The 12,645-nt window shown below is 40.8% G+C and overlaps 1 long non-coding RNA gene across 1 annotated transcript; it reads left to right on the forward strand.

Moving 5' to 3' along the window:
• Positions 1–2,808: 2,808 nt before the first annotated feature.
• LOC106098712 (uncharacterized) lies at positions 2,809–9,529 on the forward strand. The gene is made up of 3 exons (XR_001224992.3): positions 2,809–2,974; positions 8,537–8,688; positions 8,905–9,529. It is a non-coding gene; the product is annotated as an uncharacterized LOC106098712 (long non-coding RNA).
• The last annotated feature ends 3,116 nt before the right edge of the window (positions 9,530–12,645 follow it).

The raw sequence follows: 12,645 nt of genomic DNA on the forward strand, positions 1-12,645 counted from the left end.
TAATAAAGTGTCTGTTCGTGCAGCTAAAATGTATTCCCTGATTTTTTTTCCAATATGAATTATTGTATTATAAAACAGTTGCAGTCTAATGCTTTAACAGTGCAGCTTACTTAGCTTCGAAAAAAATCTGGTCACATGGACACGTGAAAATTTGTCTTATTTATCCAATTTTAACATAATATGGCTCCGCGACCATTTATGTCAAACGTTTTTACCATCAGGATAAACAGACGTAGATGTGACTCTGCAAAGGCAACAGTGTACCCATCAGCATCACGCAGCAGAATACATACAATGTTTTAAACATTAGCTAAAAAGATGGTTGACTGTGTTGAGAATAGACTGCTTAATATACATCAGAGTTAAAGAGAATATAGTTTGGGATTGCTTGCAATATTACAATATGGGTTAATGGGTGTAAGAATACCTGGAATGGGAACAAAGAACTGGGGTGCAAGGCAGGAGGACAATCAACCCCCACCCCCAGGGCAGGAAGCAAGAGTTACTGAGTCTGAGGGGCAGACAAAGGGCAAACGGACACTAGCTCAAAAGGAGATGGGAGTCAGGGTGTCAGCACCCTTGGCCACTGTACTAGTGTACTTCCATTGTGGGGGTGTTCACTGTAGGGGGGAGGAGACCAGAGGTTATAACTGTAACTGTTACAGCAGGACTGCATAGGATGCAGTGTGCTGATCTCCAGATGCATCTGTAAGAATAATGGGTAATAACAGGAAACATCTCTGTGTGATCTCTACCAAGACAAAAAGAATCGGAGAGAGACCGGCGTTGTCTCCCTCACAATTTGGTGCCAGTGACCTTGGTAGTTGATCTCCATTTGGACCTTGGCTGAAGCGGAATTGACACTGAGGGTATTGCCGGCAAAAAACAAGGTAAGCAGAGCCTGTTTAATCGAATCTGCATATTGGAAATTAAGCTAAATTTCCAAAAGTGTCCTGAACGTAGAAGTCCATAAATTTATATAAGAGATGTGTGTGGAAGAGAGCTGGTTTTCTAAAAGTGTGGGATGGAGTCCCAGAAAGCAGCACTTTCTAAATTCCATTGTCCTTGGATGTGGCTGCCCCCTCCTATGAGTTGACGAATTCAGAGGCCCAGACGACGTTTCTGGAGATAGGTTTGAGGCCTGGGAAATTCAGGACCCCCGAATTCTACTAAAACGGTTTGAGGCCAAGGGAGTAGATTGGTTAAATATTCCTCCCTAAATTCTACTATGTTGTGAGTTTGCAGTTTGTGAGATGCAGTTTGCAAAGTGTTATTGTGCATCCAGAGCAGAGAGTAGCGTGTGGCTGAATTGGAGGAACAAAAAGTGTAGGTGTGCGCCTGTGTGTGTGTCTGTGTGTGAGCCCCTGTGGAGACAGAGGGGAGGTGTGTGTGTGTGTGTGTGTGTGTGTGTGTGTGTGTGTGTGTGTAAGCTCCCTGAGGGGCAAAATGGAGGTGTGTGTGTTCCTTTGAGGAGCAAAAGAGGAGACAGAGCGGATTACAGTGGATTGTTGATGAAACAATAATAGCAAAGAAAGAATAGTAATAAGATAAGAGAAGATTAACTAAAATAAATCAAATAAACAGTGGATTTGTGGTAAGGTAAGGTGATGATGAGTGGTAAAGTAATGATAAATTAACTGTGAGATTTAAAGGTGATCAAGTATTTAAGGATGGATGGAGAATTTGATCGAGAACTAGATGAGAGCAGTTGGGGAGAAAGGAAAAGGGAGGTTGGAGAAGTGAGTTAACAGGTTGATGTGTGGGTGTAAAACAATGGGGTAAAAAAGAAAGAAAATGAAAATAAACAAAAATAATGAAAACAAAGAAAAAAGAAAAGAAAAAAAAGAGTGTGGAAGTGTGAGAGAGGAATTGTCTCCAACTGGGGGGAGCGGTGATACTGCAGGTCACCCTCTTCTCCTGATGGACACAAAAGGAACAGAATTGGAGTGTTGTTGATAAAAATAAACAATAATAATATGAAGAGGGTTTTGTGCTTTGCAGTCAAGAACAACTTAAATCTCACTTTCGGGGTTTTAAGGGTCAATCTCCATGTGCAGCGATCGGAATAAAGTTTTGGGAATAAAATTGAGGTAAGGAATCCAGGGAGACAAACGACTGCCTTGGGGTGGAGAATTGAGAAAGTGTCCAGACCACCACTAAAGGGGGAGGAAGACAAGGTATGCAAGTGTACTGCTAGACAAAATGGAAAGGCAACACCCCACATGCACACAACATGTACTAGGGGTAGCACAAAATCATACAGAAAGTGGCATACATCACAAGAGGGTCCTGTAGAAGGGGTTAACAACACACAGCGTGGTTACCTATGTTAACTTGCAAGCATGAGGATTTAGCTGTGCCTGACTAAGCTAGTGAATTTTTAATTTTTATTTAGGTGTTTCTGAAACAAAAAGTGGAGTAAACAGAGTTTTGTTTCAGAAAAAAGGGGGAAGGTAAATAAAATGACATACATAAGTAATATGAAAGTTTGGGGGATTTAATTGGCTGATGCATTTTCTTTTGTTACCAAGTTTTAGATTTGGTCTGTTTTATTTTTTAGAGGAAGAATATTCTGGGACAAGTCCTAAGAGTAGGCTTTTATACTTTTTGTTATTCTGGTATTTGTATTTTTAACAGTGCACTGAAAGTTTTGTTTGGCAATTTTCTCTCCATTAAGCAAGCCTGCACGATTGGTACTGAAGGCGCTACGCAACATTTCGTCGGGAAACGATCGCGAAGTGAGCTCCTCCATGTAGTGAAGTAGATTTTGGGTTGGGATGTTACATGATGTCCCTAAACGCACCACTGACATCCACACCTTTCAGCCGACAATTACCTGGCTATAAGAAACAGCTGCGCTTCACTACTGAGAGAAGGCATTTGGCAGTCTTGGCAATCTAAGGTGGCTGCAGCACTAGGCAGTTGAGCTCCACATATCTCTTAAGGAAAGCTACTCAGTTGCCCTTAGAGTGTGGTAAGTGCGACTTTTGTTTATCATACTGTGGCATAGTAGGGTGGACTCTGACTATTGTTCCCCTCTCTTGTTGCAGGTGTGCATTAGACTGCTGCTGTCTTGTCAGATGCCGTTTTGTTTGTTATGCACTACTTTTATAACATATAGTGATTTGGGATGTGTTGGTTTTATGTAGATCTTTTATTGATTGTTTAACATTTTATCTTTTCTTTTATTGCTTTAGTGGAGGTGCGGCCGCTTGTTTAGAGGCTAGGCACGTGAGGTGGAATCCCCTCCCCGATGCATGCGAGTGTACACACCGGGCATAGGCAGATTGCACCATTTAGAGTTTAGTGTGGGCTCTGGAGAAAGCCACTTATTTGGGACACAAGCAGATAGCAAGTCCCTGTCTAAAAGGATTCAGCGAGTTAATCCAGTCTAAATTCTTCTTTTTTCTTTTTGAAATGACGTCATATTGCTGGCACTAGAAACTTAATGCGACACGAGCGGTTCTGCTATCAGCAATAAACATGGGGACTGACTGGACTGACAAAAGCTTGGCTGACTTGACACCAATAGGCAAGATTGCACCTCCACCCACACAGCAACAAAAGGGTGGATGTATGTATGTTTTTTACAGGAGCAGGATGAAAGCGACATCTTAGTTTTGCATGAGCTTGTAGGCCATGCGGATCTTTTGGTTGCCAGTTTTTCTGTCTATTTACAAGCAGTGTGTTTATATGACTCTGTATTGCTTACAATGCAAAAGTCACTGTGAGAAAGTGTGCATACAAGTGATACAACTGATAATCAGTTCTAAGTTTTACTCTTTCACTGCCATCTTGTTTTGCTTTCAGTATTTCTTCTTTTTCTTTTTTCAACTTTTACTTAACCAGGCCCCAAAGCTAGCCAAATGCACACCTCTAGCCACACCTTGTTAGTGTAAACAATAAGCAATTAACCCTTGGCAGCTCTCAGACGCTTGCAGGAAGGAGTTGCAGAGGAGCATAACAATGGCAAAATAATTCCTGACAGGGACAAACGTAACTTTATTATTAATTAAATCTGTGCTTTTCCTTGAATGGAAAAGTAAATTTGTACATTTTAATCGTTTTCACCTCAGATTTACTGCGATTAACACCCGCCATCTGACAAACAAGACAAAGGCTTGACGTAGCAGCTCCATGCAGCTGTATATTTAAGCACAATGGTGCTTTGGGTAAAGAGCCTGATAGGAATGTCATTACATTTTCAGGTATTTAGTTTAACACTAAATATCAATTTTAAATTTGCACTGGTGGAGGTTTTTCTTAGGATGACAATGAATTTGGGTGACCACACATTTTCACCGTGGGGGACGTGCAGGCTGAGACTAGAGAAAGTTCATGTTAAATGGCATATGTTGCACTGATTATTGATCGATTTACATGATAAGAGTCGTGGAAACATTAAAGATACTGACTCGTATTCATAATACATTTTATTTAGTCATGAATTTCAAAGAAATTGAGGAAGTGTAAAATAAAGTCAGTGTTTTTCGCAATTACTGTGAACAAAAGGATGTACTGGATTTTAGCTGCAAATATTTTCTCAGACTTTTTACACTCCACTGATTTAATAGGTGCATTTCCGGAAGAGTTTTGTTGCCAGAGGGGGATTCTGGCGAAATATATTGCTTTACTTCCTCGTCTTGCTTCCTGTCATTTCTGCAAAATGTGCCCAAACCTGTTGATGCCACCTGTGGAACGATTTGTGTTTCGCTCAGAGCAGTTACTAAGCGCAGTGGCATTTTAAAATATATTTAGCAACCAAAGCAAGGAAGTGCTCACAGGGGGAAAGAGGGAAGAGAGCAAGATGAGTAAACCACTAGGATTTTGGAATTGAGCAGTGCTGTCAGTTACTTTGCTGAACACAAGGTCCAAAAGATGAAGTTCTGATGGGTGAGTTGTTTGAGCTTTTGTAAAAGATTGAAAATATAAGGATGTTGTTTGTGAGCTGGTCCACTGGAAATGACTGTTCAATGAGGAAATATATGAATGAGTGTGTTTGTTATACGGGTTTGTCTCTTTTACCCCATGCTTGAACAGACATTAGTGGCCTTTATGTGGCTGCAGTGAGGCCTATCATGGTGTTGTTACACCTGTGGGAGATACTAGGGACTACCTGGGAGTCCTGGGATTGAGTTGGAAACTGAGTTGGAATCACACTCTGGGAAGTGTGAACATCTGGCAAAATTTTATGGCAGCTCATTAATTATTGTTGAGTTAGGTGTGTGCATATGTTTTGTGGAATTCTCCAGTAATCGAGTGACAGAGTTCCCCGTAAACCACAAGGAGAATGGAATTAGTACACTGAGATCTCAGATAACTGATACAGACTGCAGGTGACATTTAGTGATAACGTTTTCAGATAAAACCTCTTACACAGGCTACAAGGTGATAAGATCCTGTGTTGTGTCTGATAATGGAAAAACACTGACTTCTTTTTCTTAGATCAATTTCTATGACATTTATGACCCAATAAAGTAGATTTTGAATATGACTCAGTATCTTCAATGCTTGCATGAGTCTACTGGAACTGGAACCATTGTAGACATGTCTGTGAAACCCTGAGTGGAAATTACCCTCAGGTATGAGGAGTTATGGCTTCCCTTATTTCCATGAACAGTTTTGTTCTCCACTTCAAATATACACCAGCTACTTTATTAGGTGCAACTATTGAACCACACTTGAATAGTTGTTGAATATTGAATAAGTGAAAAAGTGTATGTGAGTGAAGCTCTTTGCATTTTGCTCAAAATGAGTTTATTCATTAGGTACACCTGTCCAACTGATTAATGCAAATCTAAGCCAATCACATGGCAGCGGCACACTGTATTTAAGAGTAAATGTGTTGTAGTTCAACACAGCCTTTCATCCACTCACAAGGTCAGACTGAGATGGTGCAAGGCTGCTTCAAGTAAAGGTGGTCAAGCCAGCCTGCTGAAGATGAACCTGTGCATCAGAATGAGGAAGAAAGTTGATTTAAGTCACTTTGACTGTGGGATGGTTGTCGGTGCCAGACCAGCTGGTTTGAATATTTCGGAAACTGCTAATCTGGGATTTTCCCACACAATCATCTCTATTGTTTACAGAGATTGGTCCGAAAAAGAGCAAATATCCTCGAGCGGAGGTTCTCTGGGTAAAAATACCTTTTTAATGTCAGAGGTTTGAAGGGAATGACAGGACTGCTTCAAACTGTTAGGAAGGCAACAGTAACTCGAATAATAATACATTTATTTGTATAGCAAATATAAAGAGCATCTCTAAACACACAACATGTGTAACTGCAAAGATGGGCTAAAGCAGCAGAAGACCACACCGAGTGCCATTCCTGTCAACTAAGAGCAGGCCTCAATTCACACATCAAAAATCTTTTGGCCTTTTTCAGCTTTATTTAATAGACACAGTGAAGGTCGGACAGGAAAGAGGGGGGAAGACACACAGCAAAGGGCCACGGGACGGACTCGAACCTGGGCGGGCCGCTCTCAGCCGAATGGCATGCGGTTGCCTGCTCAGCACACTGCCCATGCACGTCAAAATTTAATTGGAAAAATATTGACTGGTCAGATGAATCTCAAGTTTTTGTGTAAACAACATGAAAATTTGAATCTGTCCTGCCCTGTGTGGTTAATCAGCCACTTACACAGTCTACAAGTTGGTAACGTCATGTGGCTGAATAAATTTTGCCACGAGTACACAGAAACTGAACATGTGTAGATAACAAAAAGGAAACGGATCATGTCCGTGTTTGTAGCGCTAACTGCTGCGGTGACCCCTTGTGATTGAATCCAAAAGCGGCTGGCCTTGGCCCTGTGGAGCCCCGCAATTAAAGTTAATCTGGCTTTTTGGATCTTATTTGGAAATATTTGGTCAACAAAAGAGGAAAGCAATGTGATTCAGAAACAGAAAGAACAAAAAGCGATAAATCAAACCAGTTCACACGACAGTCAGTCTTTCTGGGTTTCCTGTACTGTCACAAGCAGTTAACTATGGGGTCAGTGGCAGAAACAGTCAAATCATTACCTGCAGTTCACCACTTTTTCTCTTTAATCAACAGACATCAGATCTTTGAGATACCTCTGTGGTAGTTTGCTTCGCCTACCCACAGTAAGTTCATGTGGTGAACGACCTACAATTGCAAAATAGAAACATTTAGAAAGATTCTCTGGACGATAGTGCCACAAACGTCATGTCCTGAAACAAAAAAAATCCCACATTTTGGTACATAAGCACACTGTGTGCCAGTTTAGGATCATTAGCAGCAAACAGAAACAGGCTACACCATGGGTCTTATTAAAGGTAAGCTGCTTTTGATTTCTAGTTGAACAGTATAGGAGGATCATTTGTTCCTGCAAAGTGTAAATCAGACACAGATCTTTGTGTAGAGCTGCTGTTTATCTGCACATTGTGGTGTGTGTTGAAGTGAGGCTTTTTAGAACTGCTTGAAGCGTGGAGTCATTATCATTTAACGCTCAGATTAAACAAATTTGTGCGGCTGCCATCTTTCATCTGCATACTATAATGTCAATAACTGCCTCAGAGTTACCCTAAAGAACTTGTTGAGGTATTTGTTACCTCTATGCTGGACTATTCTGTACTTCTTTATTATGATTTTCCTCTAAAAGCTTAAAGAAAAAAGCCTTCAGTCCAATCCAATGCAGTGAGAGCGCTAACGGGGCCTAGAAGAAGATATCCTATTTCTACTCACATACAAAGTACTGATTGACCAGGCCGCTTACAGACCTTGTGGTCCTGATGGAGAATAGAGGCTAAACAGTGGTTCCTAGAGTTTCTTAAAGTAGAATGGGAGGCAGGGGCTTGAGCCTCACCTGTGGAACCACCTCCCAGTTTGGATTCAGGAGACAGACATCCTCTGTAGTTTTAAGATTAGGCTTCAGCTTTTGTTATTGTTTTTTGGGTTTTTTTGGTTTGTTTAATAAAGCTTTTACTTAGAGCTGAATCAAGTGACTGAAACCATCTCTTAGTTATGCTGCTATAGCCTCAGAGTGCTAGGGAACTTCCCATGATGCACTGAGCACTTCTTTTCCACTCAGCTCTTTTCACTAGTGCATATCATCAACTTTTGTCTTCCCCTCTCATAGTTTGCATTTTGTCTGTGTGTCTCCACGCTCTCCTCCTCTCCCCTTCTCTTTCCCCGGGTGCAGCACCTCTCCAATCTTGGTTTCGATGCAGGTTTCTTCCTGTTAAAAGGGAGTTCTTTCTCACTGCTGTTGCGACATGCTTAATCCTGTTTCTCTAAGATCGTAGGTTTTTTACTTTGTAGTGAAGTAACCAGTGTTTTGAAATGGCACTATATACATAAAGATATACATAACATTGAAGTGAATGATCATTCTGCTACTTTACCACCTTTTATGGTGTAAGTCTGCTTTGAGGTATGAGGGTGTGCTTACCATCTGAAATAACTGTTTAAGTGCCAGTCTCTCAAGTCTAGCTTTCTCTTTTAGTATGATCAGGAGATCTGCCAAGAGTGTTGATTCCAGCTTGTTTTGACATCAGCTTTTTGCATAACTTCTTGCAGAGCTCCCTCATCTGTCGCTCATCGTGATGATATGCATTCCCATTATGGCTTCCAACCCAGTGCCAAAGAACCCTATACAAGAGCTTAAAGAGGAAATGAAGAAGAACTTGGAAGCATCTCTCTGCGAACTAGAAAGGGCAACAAATAATTATGTAAGTACAATAAAATAAAATGTGCCGGAAAATATAAATCTAAAAATCTGCATTCAACTATCAAAGCCAGTTTATGTATCACGACATCAAATAACACAATCTGTTGTAAAGGAACCCTTTGAAACTCTGATTTTTATCATGGAAGTATAGCTAACATCCTCAGAGCGCTGTGCTGCATCATTGCCTTTGCGCTAACTGCTCTCACTTCTTTTGCAGTGCAAAGACGCAGGTCTGCCACTCAACTCAACCAACACAGGGAAACTTAAAGGACAAACTTGGGGAATGGGAAACGAAATTGAAATCAAGAAGTCCATCTGTGCCATTGTGGACTGCCTCAAAAGCCTGCCAGCATTCGTCAAGGATGTAATTGGGGACCACAAGGATAAAAAAGTCACCAAGAACACAAATGCGTTCCTTAAACGGTTCAGCTTGACTGTTGCGCAGACAGATTTCGCTGGTGCCCCCCAGCAACAGTGCAGGACAGATTTAAACACTTCAGACACTTACAATAAGAAAACCACTATCTTCGGTATTTTAAAAAACAGCATGATATGGGTGAAAAATTTCACACAGATGGAGCCGTCCTGTTAATGTTTTCATTAACCTTTTAGGCAAAATGTAAGACTTTTTTAAAATATTTATTTTCCTATTTATTTATTTATTTAAATATTTTTTTGTATTTATTAGTTAATTATTATCTTTTGCCTGTATTTATTTTATTTATATCGAATGATGTGTAATGTTTTATGGCTGGTCCATTCTGACTGGATAATGTATTCTACCACATGTGCAGTTTAAAAACATTACCTGACATAATAAAATGTTCAGCTCAGACCATGAAGCCCTTTGATCTTTCCTTGTTTCTCTGCTTGTCACACAAATGACATCATGTTTTCTTTTGTTTTTATGCATTTTAGCTTAGCCATCAAAACGTTATAGCCATCTCAGCACTAACCTAAAAGCAAACCTACGTCCAAACCTTCACATGGTGAAGTTCAGAGGACGCTCTTGCCAAAGGCGAACCACACAAACAGAGTTGTCTCCGTGACTTCACAGAACATCCTGCTGACTAACACTTGTGTAACCACAGCTACTAACCCACCTAACCATAACTTAACCATAAACACAACTGCATCTTCATGTTATGAGAACCAGCTTTTTGTCCCACATAAGGAAGAAAAAAGTTAATAACAGGACTGTAAACATCTTTAGCAGCTTAATATCTGCACCATATACTCAGAAGGCTGTGGGTCAGGAGATTGTCTACTAATCGGAAGGTCAGTGGTTCAATCTCTGACATGCACAACTCTGAAAGACACTGAATCCCAAGGTAATCCATCAAAAGCTCCCAACCATCACATATGTGAATGTAGAAAAAAGGACTTGTGTTGGTGTGAGTGAGACTCTTGCAGTAAGAATGCACTATCAGTGTTAAAAAAAAGACCAATTTAGTATCTCTATACCTATTCTGCCAATCACATGTAGTGTATTTAGCTGACGATGATGATGGTAAAGTTTAAATTGAGTATCAGAAGGGAAAAGAAAAATAATTTAAGTGACTCTGAATGTGGCATGGTTGTTGGTGCCAGATTTCACAAACTGCTGATCAGACACATCCATCTCTGGGGTTCATACAGGATGGCCCAACATAAAGAAAACGTCCTGTCAGGATCAGTTCTCTGGGTGAAAATCGCTTGTTGATGTCAGAGATCAGAGGGAAATAGTCAGACTGCATTGAGCTCCAGGTAGGCAACTCAAATAACAATGTGTTACCAGCAAGGGATGTAAAAGAGCATCTCTTGAAGCAGATGGCCCAGAGCAGCAGAAGACAACACTGTGTGCCACTCCTGTCATCTAAGAACAGGAAAATGAGACTACAATCACACGGGCTCACAAAAACTGAATGACAGAAGATTAAAAACATATTCGCTGATCTGATGACTCTGATTTCTGCTGTGACGTTTGGATCACAGGGTCGGAATTTGGATGGAGGATCCATCCTGCAATGGTTCAAGCTCTTGGTGGTGTGATGTTATGGGGGATATTTTCTCACCTTGGGCCCCTTAGTAAAATCTTACCATCATATGCTGGTCTTAATGGAGACCTGCAAAGGTCAATAATGATTAAGATCAAGAAAAAAACCTAAAACAGTGATGACACATTTACATTTTCAGGATAAAGCTTGATTGATTTTGTTCACTGACTCATTTTCTTGTGTAATATTAGGCTAATAGAAACACACACACATATAGAAACCTGGGCAAGTCATTCGTGTATTTTACATGAGTAATCACATGAGATCTGCACCTGTTACGGGATTTGTAGTTTTTTTTTTTTAAACCAGGGATTCCTTTGAGGAAACCCCCAGAAGAGAAAAAAACCTGAATCCTAAAGTTTTCTTGTTCTCAAAGCTGCACGCAGAGGAAAATATTAAAAGCCTGATCTTTATCTCAGGAGTTCTAATAAAAGTGATCCTTGAAAGATGGACCACAGTGTCTCATCAGAGCCTGCGGTCAACCAAAGCCTCCTGCTGTCATGGATTTCCGTGCTGGTAAGCATCTTGAAGTGAGGCTGTGTGTCAGTCGAAAGCAGGCTGCAGCTCGACTCGACTCGGCAAACTTGCGCAATTTTGAAACTCTCTAGTGGTTACTGCAGCTCACCCCCCTCTCTCTCTCTCTCTGTATATGTGAGTGTATTCAAATCTAATTAATCTCCACTGTGTTCCCTTTCATGCTGCTGCTGCTGCTGCTGCAGTTTTTATCTTCTTCTGCCTGTTCTCTGTGCAAGCAAACTGCGGGCCTGTTAAGAACAGCCCAAACAAGAGTGCCTTGAACGCCACCATCCAGGAGATTAGAGAGAAGATACGGAGCGCGCTGGAGCACTTGGTAAGACTTCTGATGCTTACAAAGATCATTAGATCATAAAGAAGGGAGACTGTGTGAAGAATTTGGTGTTTTTAACTCAATACTGTCTCTGTTAAAAGTTTCTACAGTTTACGTGTGTTTTAAAGCAGCGTGAGTGATAGTTTGTAAAAAATGAACTCATCTTAATGGAAGCAGCTTCAGTAAAGCACTGTACTGTGTTTGAGCACACAGCGCATTCAGATGTCAGAATCGACTGAGATTATAATAAAATATTAAAATATTAAAATATTAAAATATTAGATCATTTAACAAAAACAATAATTCTCATTTTTAATTTTAGGTTTTTTCTAAGTTTGTGCACTGAAAGGCCCTAATAGAGATTAACAGGGACTAGGTGACATATCAGTAAATCAGTGAGCTGAAATTATTTCCTGACTTACCGATAGTGATGCGTAATCAGCGTCTATAACTGCTTTTAAAATTAAGCAAAAATCTAAAAGTAAATTTCTCAGCTTTTCTAAAGTAAACTGAAATTTGGGGGGGGGTCTTGGCAGCTGGTTTGGAAAAAATAATGTGAAAATGTAAATTTGCACTTTAGGGAACAATGAAAGCCTTTCAACCTTTCTGGCACCGAAGGTGATAAATTGACGGCTGTGTTTGAACTGTCTGCAGCTTGTAACTCACTGATTCTCCTACAGGATGTTCCCGGTGTGCTTCCCAACATCTCCTGCCTCACCCTGAACTTTTCGGAGCTGGTCAGGCCGGAGCAGCAGCACCTCACTGCTCACCAGCTCTCGTCCTTCCGCAGCCGCATAGCAGAGGTGTCAAAGTTTACCCCAGAGCTGTCATCGCAGCTACAGGCCATCTGCCAGACCATGCGTGATGTCGAAAAGCTCTGGACCGGCAAGACGGTCTCCCAGACCTTCACCCCACTCTCCTTCAAGCAGGACTTGGATGCCTATGTGTACACCAAGTGCTTGTTGGGGCTTGTGGACAAATGGCTCGGCAAAGCAAAGTTTTGAATTCACTGATTGGTCGGCTGCTACTGTTCTAATTTATTTAAAATATTTATTGAAATCTGATATCCTGGTTG

The sequence above is a fragment of the Oreochromis niloticus genome, linkage group LG12, assembly GCF_001858045.2.
Source record: "Oreochromis niloticus isolate F11D_XX linkage group LG12, O_niloticus_UMD_NMBU, whole genome shotgun sequence".
In the NCBI taxonomy this organism is placed as follows: domain Eukaryota; kingdom Metazoa; phylum Chordata; class Actinopteri; order Cichliformes; family Cichlidae; genus Oreochromis; species Oreochromis niloticus.